This window comes from Alosa pseudoharengus, unplaced genomic scaffold (genome assembly GCF_046254945.1).
Source record: "Alosa pseudoharengus isolate Yale_2024_CS ecotype anadromous, Long Island Sound unplaced genomic scaffold, YU_APseudo_1.1 YU_APseudo_1.1_scf_15, whole genome shotgun sequence".
Taxonomy (NCBI): domain Eukaryota; kingdom Metazoa; phylum Chordata; class Actinopteri; order Clupeiformes; family Clupeidae; genus Alosa; species Alosa pseudoharengus.
In genome coordinates, this window is record NW_027468620.1 from 23,364,527 (window position 1) to 23,372,655 (window position 8,129).

At 44.0% G+C, this 8,129-nt stretch overlaps 1 non-coding gene across 1 annotated transcript; it reads left to right on the forward strand.

Annotated features, from left to right (window-relative positions):
- Nucleotides 1–7,691: 7,691 nt before the first annotated feature.
- On the forward strand, nucleotides 7,692–7,764 carry trnat-ugu (transfer RNA threonine (anticodon UGU)). The gene has a single exon. It is a non-coding gene; the product is annotated as a tRNA-Thr (tRNA).
- Nucleotides 7,765–8,129: the final 365 nt, after the last annotated feature.

An 8,129-nucleotide genomic window follows, 5' to 3' on the forward strand; every position in this document is an offset into this window, starting at 1 on the left:
TCATTCTCTCTTTCCCCCTGTCTCTCTTTCTCTCCCGCATCTCATAAAAAGAGAAAATGATCTGCAACCCTCTTCCTTCTTCTCCTCTCGACCAGCAGCTTGTTGTGACAGCCATTACATGCAGGGCATCTTTCCGAGCCAACAACAGAGAGAGAGATAGAGTGAGAAAGGAAGAGAGAGAGGGAGAGAGAGAGAGAGAGAGAGAAGGCAGGCAGATAAAGGGAGGAGGACAAGAGGAAAGAGGGGGGTGCAGTAAGACAGAAAAAAAGGTGCTGTCTCTTTAAGGAAATTCTTGAGACGATGCCAACGCAGTGACTGCAGCAGTCCCCTGGCATCACAAGATGCCTGCCCAGGGCTCTATTTGCATATGATATTCAGGGCATGGCCATTTCTCCCCCCTTCTTCCTCCCTCTCTTTTTTTATTGTTTTTAATCAGAGCAGAATGTCAACAAAATAAATGAAGTTGCGAGTGGAAGTGAAATTTTTATCACGTCGGGGATGCGCATTTTCTCCCATTCATCACCAGGCCATATTGAGAGAGGAAAATTTCTGAAAATGTGGTAATCAATGGAGGGGCTCCATATGGCGAGGATCAAAGGTGTCACATAGTGTGTGGTTCTGCTTTATTGCCAGCCAGTACTGTTAATTGGACAACAAGATCAGAGGCAATATTAAAATCCAATTAAATTGATATGAACAGATTGCCAAGTGATGTACACTAATGTATAATTGAGTATCAAGCAAATGCGAGTCGCCTGTCTTCTGCTCCAACCTTCTGAATAAATGATGGAGCCGCAGAGGACAGAAACAACTTTGCACATTAGCTCCTCCACTCTGCTTCCTCATTTGTTACTTTCTTAGCTGTTTATTTTTATATATTTAAAATCTCTCTCTCTCTCTCGTCATGGTGGCACCCTTAAAGAGACGGTATTTGATTGGTGTGTGTGTGTGTGTGTGCGTGAACACTACAAACACTTTGTCTGCATATGTATCTGCACCTATATCTGTATCTCAGGGTGTGTGTTCAGGTGCCTCTGTGTGTTCATGTGTGTGTTTGTGTCTGTCAACAGTGATGGCAGAGCGAGCACCAGTCACAAGTATCTCTAGCGTTTGTTGGCAGCACCTGTGTAATTCCATCACACACGTGCCTTCCGCTATAATGTGAGTTTAATACAACCTACATGATTTATTGCTTTTTTGCCCCACGGAAAAAAAAAAAATAGAAAAACACACGGCGCATGTTGTGGGATCGCAGTTAATCTGGCGTGAACGTACGGCCCTGCCCACCATCTCACATGAGAGCTCGCAATACTGGGTGCTCTTTAAAACCGAAATAAAGAAGATAGAGACGGATGTGTTGACACTATTTACCAGACCAATGAGGCCTGGATCAAGGTGACATTTCCTGATAAGGTAAACTTGGACGCGGGCCCAAAATAATCAAAGTTCATCAAAGCCCATTCATTTATTAATTGAATATTTTTTCGAGCAACCTTAAGGCTTGCTACTCCCATAGTACACAACGGCACTGAAAGATGATAAGGAGATTTACATATCTAATTATAATGACATTTCAGAGGCCTCGGCAATTGTTCAATCTCCCATTTTATTTATTTAATTATCTTTATATATTTATTTGTGGCACTTGTTTTGGTGGCTATCCAGCGCTTGTGTGTGTGTGTGTGTGTATGTGTGTTTTAAAGCCGTGCTCCTCTTAATTAAGTACTGGATGGGGTTTTATTAGGGATCAGGGAGATTGGGTGGCGTGATCTTGCCTGTGTATGTGTGTGTGTGTGTGTGTGTGTGTGTGTGTGTGTGTGTGTGCCCGTCTCTTTGCCAATGGCACTGCCCAGACAAAAGGCCTCCAGAGCAGGTGCTGACAAGGTCGCCATGCCTCACAGCCATATGGGCAAAGCCTGGATCATCATCATTGCCCCCTCTCTCTCTTTCGCTGTCTTTCTTTCTCTTTCTCTCTCTCCCTCCCAATTGATGCAGCGAGCTGTCCAACCACGGCCATCCGTCGAATGGGCTGAAAGGCATCAAAAGAGGCTTCTGTCTCTTTGGGGAGCTCAATGTGTTTAACTTGGGGAGAAACAAAAGGGGACCTAATTGGGTTGGAACAATCTGTCATTCATATGCAATGAGTTGTTGTCGTTATTGGTATATGTAAAGCAGTGGCTCAATGAGTTGTTGTGGTTATTGGTATATGTAAAGCAGTGGCTCCCTCCCCCCACTCTGCTTTGCATATTTTGCCCATCTTTGTTTTTCATGTGGAGGAAAAAACTTTTATTTAGCTCCTTAGCCTTTATCATCTAGACTAATATAGCATGAACTCCTCTACACTTGTATTGACTAAATGTTAAAGCATAGCACATCTGGCTTGAAGTTAGTCATATAGAGGATTTATACAGGCATATACACAAGAATAACCTGGTATGTGGACCCTACTTTAAGACCTCTGGCTGTTATTCATGTGCACTATGGCCTAACTAACATAACATCATTGATGAAGTTACAGAAATACATTTTCATGAGGTAGAGCAGGAGGTACAGTAGGTAGTGCTGCTTATGTTTAGCATGCTAGTAGCTAACCTGTAGCCCTCGGTAGAGAGATAATTAATATAGTTCTGTAAGGGTGTATTTAGCCGCTGTTGTTTTGTTTGCATTTATGCGGTGAGCACATTCTAGTAGAGAGTGTCAGGAGGCTCGGATCAGAGAAAATCTGGGAACTTCCAGTGTTGTTGTTTTTTCAACATCTGGAGGAAATCGGCATCGAGGATTGCCTCCGAAGGTCTCTTCAAATCTGGACAAAGATTATCTAAACCCAAAACCACCCTGCTAATCACAAATTACAAACTCCAAATTTGGAGAGGGACCAAAATCCCTCCCCTCTGATGACAGAAGAGTGCAGTGGGACCAGTGGTAGAAAAAAAGGAGAAAGGAAGAGAGGGGGGCGCTCCTTCATCACCATCAGGGCGCAGCGTGTAATTTACGATGTGACTGTAGGAAACGGTATGTGCCCTTCTCCGCTCTGAGTAGCTGGAGACTCCATTTTCACATGCCGCAATATCGCTTTCCATTATTCCTGCCCGCATCAGGCTCAACTGCGCCTGTGGTGATTTGCGAGCATGAGTTCTAATGCAGAATAAGTCTCCATGCTTTCCCTCTGTGTGTGTGTGTGTGCTTGTGTGTGTGTGTGTGTGTGTGTGTGTTTGTGTAGGGAGAATGGGGGGTAATCTACTTGTCAATTGGTTTGATTGCAGTCCACTGTATCCTGCTCGGTACAATAGAGTAACACCACAGTCAATTTAGCTACCACTGTTGCTATGACTGTTGCTCTCGCTGTTTTTATTTGATTTTATGGCCTCTTTGTGGTTGGCCCTTGAGAAGCCTTGGCTGTCATTATGTGGTCATTTGTTTGGGTTTTTTAGGAGACTCTCTTTCTGATTTAGGCCAGTGGACGTTTTTTGGAGACGAAGGTATATAAAACATGGAATGATCAGTTTGCCAAAACTATAGCCCATTAAGGTCTTTTAACTTCAGCAGGACCTTAAGGGCTGGATTTGGATCCAGAAAACCAGTTCAAAGCGACACCGCTGGGCTGCAATCTCTCTGTTTATTTTAAAGATTTGAGGGTGCTGTTTTGTGGTCAAACATGTGGCACAAGGACAAACATGAAAGGGAGCGTTTCATTCATAAAGAAACACACGCAAGCTTATCATCCGGTGAGGCAGTACACACATACTAATATGCACAAGCACACACACACACACACACACACACACACACACACACACAGACACACGTCATTCGCATGCAAACTGTAGCATTATCATCAAAGAATATGATTATTTCAACTTATTTTAATTAACCACCGAAATCCCAGTGTTTATTTGCACGCTGTCTTGCCATTGCAAGGCCTTAGTCATTTCCTATTTACCTCATCAAAATAGTGGTAGGTTTCTCTGTCACCACATTACTGGCGACTGTTTTATTGCCTCTCCTTGTAACCTCTCTATGGCATCCTGTGGTGAGAATATGGTGAGTCACATGTTAAAGGATGAGAGAAAGAAAGAGAGAGAGAGAGAGAGAGAGAGAGTGAGCAGGGGAAAGAGAGGGAGAGTACTTCTGACTGAGGTATTAACAGAATAATATGTACATTGTGATGTCGTTATTGTAATACAGGATATGACTATTTGACCTTTGGTACGCATCCAAACTAGAGGAAGCCTTTGTGGGCAGTACAAGTATGTGGACGAGTGTTTGTGCCTTTGTGCATGTGTGTGTGTGTGTGTGTGCCTCTGTGTGTGTGTGTGTGTGTGCATGTGCGTGTACGTATTGCCTGTGCATGCATGTGGTGAACACTTGTGTGTATTTACCGGTATGTGTAAGTGCTTGCCTGAGTGCTACCACTGCCATTTTTTATGGTCTCCACCAGACAGGATCTGAAGCTCTGATTGAGGGATTTTCTTGAAGTCCCTAATTTAATCCGTAGCCCCTAATCTAGTGTGTTACCCCTAATCCAGTACACACACAAAAACAGCAATCCTAATCCCCGATGTTGAGAACCGGCTATTTATTTCATACTGTGTTGAACTGTAGACAGAAAAAAAAAACAGACACACATACTTTCTCCTTTTATTTCATTTCATCCCTCTCTTCTCTCCTTTCTTCTGCTCTTTCTTTTCAGATCGACATGAACTGTGACCCTTCCTGCTATTAGTGTGGAGATATAGGGTGGTATGTTTCAGTCGGTCATTGTGATACACATATTTTGGAAAAGCCGCTATCTGCTACACCAGTCAAAGCCAAGTCCAAATTAAAATGGTGTCCACATAGCAAGCCCTGTTATACTGTACCAGCAAATCTTCATCTTATTCCATCACATTATGTGACATTTAGTTCAAAAGAGATTGTGTGAGAGTGTGTATGTGTCTAAGCATGTGTGTAAGTGTGTGTGTGTGTACACTAACCAAGGTTGGGGTGGGGGGGGGGGCTTAGTGAATGTGGACGGGGGAGGGCGACGGAGCCTTTCTTGTGGGAATCCTGCTCGTGCTCTGAAATAACTGCATTATCTTGAGAAAATCCCAGATTAGGTGGACAGGTAAGAGCATGGCTGCGCCGCGGGTGGTGCTGATAGAGGGGGGGCGTGTGTGTGTGGAGGGGGGGTTGAATGGGGAGGTGGGGGCTGCTGAGGAGGTGAGGGTGGTGCTCGTGGTGGTGGTGGTGGTGGTGGCGACGGGGGTACGCAGTGGAGCGGGCGCCCCAGTGGGGGGCTAATGCTCCCATCCCCAGCTGCAGCTGAGCCCTGGCCGTGACTGACAGTGCCCCGCGCATGGGCTTGCATACGGCCCCGACAAGCACATTGGCGATCCGCGGCCCAGCGGGCGGTCCCCTCGCGCTCTCGCGTCCACCACCCCCCGCACATCCCGGTTCGCTCTGTGTGTCCACCGTTTGCGGCCGGCCTAGCACTGTGCGGAAGCATGTAGCACCAGGGCCCCTCGCATTCAATAGAAACACATATGCACACCAGGGATGGAAATTAACCACCCGCCCCCCGCCAAATGCGGGTAGTTTTGTGCGCTGGCGGGTGAATTTGGTCAACTTACCAGCCACTGTGGCGGGTAGAGCTAGCGTACCACAAATAGTCAGATCCGGTCTAATTTTCATACTTATTGACGGTTAAAAATAATAAAGTGTCTGTAGGGATCATGTAGCCTAACGTTACCAGCCTATAGGGGGTAAATCGCGCTGATTTGAAGTTCTACAACTCGTAGTGAGCCGCCACCGCAGCATAGCCTATAGGCACTGGTGCAACGCTTCACTTTCACTTCACTACCATTAAGAAACTGTCACTATGCTTTCATGTGCCACTGCTAGATTATTTCAGGATGACTGCATAGACATAAATCTAGTGAGATCTGTGGATCTGCATTATATCTTCACAGGCTAATATTCTCACGTAAATAGTTCTCTTTTGAATTGGCCCGTAGGCCTAGGTATTTTAATCCGGCCCGCGACACGCTGCTAATTAGACCTATGAGGCAGACAGACGGACATCTCCACACCCATTCGTCGTGATGGAATATCTCACAAACTTTTAATTCAAAGAAATTACAAACCGTATCAGAATAAACAGCAGAACTTACCGAACGCAAAGGTGTAAAGCATTCCCTTATACAAGTTATAGCCGTTCCCGAGTAATCCGGTTTTGAAATTGAAGCAAATGTCTACACGGTCTCCAACGTTGGGATTTTGTCATATATGATAAGGCCAAATACAAAATAAATGTCGCCTCGATAACTGTACAACCAGAGTTTTTTCCAATGTAGTTTCACAAAATGCTAAGCATGCATATTACGTTTCTTAAAGCTGAGCTGTGCTTAAATTGTTCAGAGCATGATTTCATTACGGGCCAAATAGAAAATAAATGCTAAATCTTAAATATAGCCTTGATACTTGTAAATATTTAAATCAGATGATGTACACTATAGTTAGATCAAGTTGGGAGAGTTGGATTATAGGATGCTCCAGAACTCACACAAACAGAGTCTTAAAGGAGCCACACCACTTTTATGACAAGACACTATAGCATATGAATGTGGTTCTGTTGACCTTTAGTTTTGTTGCTACTGTGCTTGGAGGACAGGTTTAGGGCAAAACTCAGCACATTTTAGTCATATTGCAATAATGCAGATTACCGTGATCATTTTGGGTAGCCTACTATAATCATGACACACACACACACAAACACACACACACACACACACACACACACACACACACACACACATACATGCATACATACAAGTATTCACAGAGCTTCACTTTTTCCACATTTTGTTATGTTTCAGACTCATCTTTGTCTCATCAATCAACACACAATACTCCAACACTAAATGTATAAAAAATAAACGACTAATATATTCCATTTACATAAATTCAGACCCTTTGTTATGACGTTTGTAATTGAGCTCTGGTGCATCCTACTATCCTACCTACAACTACTACCTATCAATGGTCCTTGATTGGAGTCCACCTATGCCTAAATGAATTCACTGGACATTATTAGGAAAGGCGCACATCTCTTTATATAAGGTCTCACAGTTGATGGTGTATGTCAGAGTGAAAACCAAGCCACGAGGTCGAGAGAATTGTCCGTAGACCTGTGGGATAGGATTGTGTGTGCAATGGTCACTATGAATGACATCCAGAGTTACTTTGAGAGGATGAGAGAAGCATAAAGAAGGACAAACATCAGTGCAGCTCAGTGCTTGGTTTCCTCCACACACACCGTAGGGAATTGTGGCCAAATAGTTCAGTCTTTGTTTCATCAGACCAGATGATGTTACTTCTCATGGTCTGAGAGTCATTCAGGTGCTTTTTGGGAAACTCTCAGCAAAAAAATGTCTGTCCACTCTACCATAAAGGCCTGATTGGTGGAGTGATGCACTGGTGTTTGTCCTTCTTTATGCTTCTTTCATCCTCTTAAAGGAACTCTAGATCTCATTCATAGTGACCATTGGGTCCTTGTTTGACCTGTGTGACCTGTCTGTCTGCTTGCACACAAACACACACACACAGAGCAACGTCACTGTGGAAAACCAACTTCTGCTCCGCCTTTATAAAATGGGTGTGGAACTCAGCTGAGAGCTTTACATACTGTACCTAACTACAAGGCAAATAGGCAAGGCCTCATAGCTCAGTGGTTAGAGCACTGGTCTTGTAAACCAGGGGTCGCGAGTTCAATTCTCGCTGGGGCCTGCTGAATTGTATGTTTTGGACTGTTAGATATGTGATACTTGTGTATTTGTCGAACAGTAAATAAACTGAACACACAGACTAAGCAGCCCATAACCAGTGAAATAGCACTGCTTGTGTTTAGTTAACCCTAGTAGTAATCCCATTTCCTGGAATTCAGACCAACCTGCTCCTACATGAAATATTGAATCACCTGGTGGAATTTCAACATTGTTCAAAATCTACAAAAATCCATGATTTCTATTTATGGAAAAGAGGCCCATATGTAACTGTCTGCCACTGTTGTCTGACAGGGACACTTGTATGCATGCTAACTTATTTTTATCTATCTAGTCAGTCTGGGATCTAGGATGGCATGTGTCTCACTG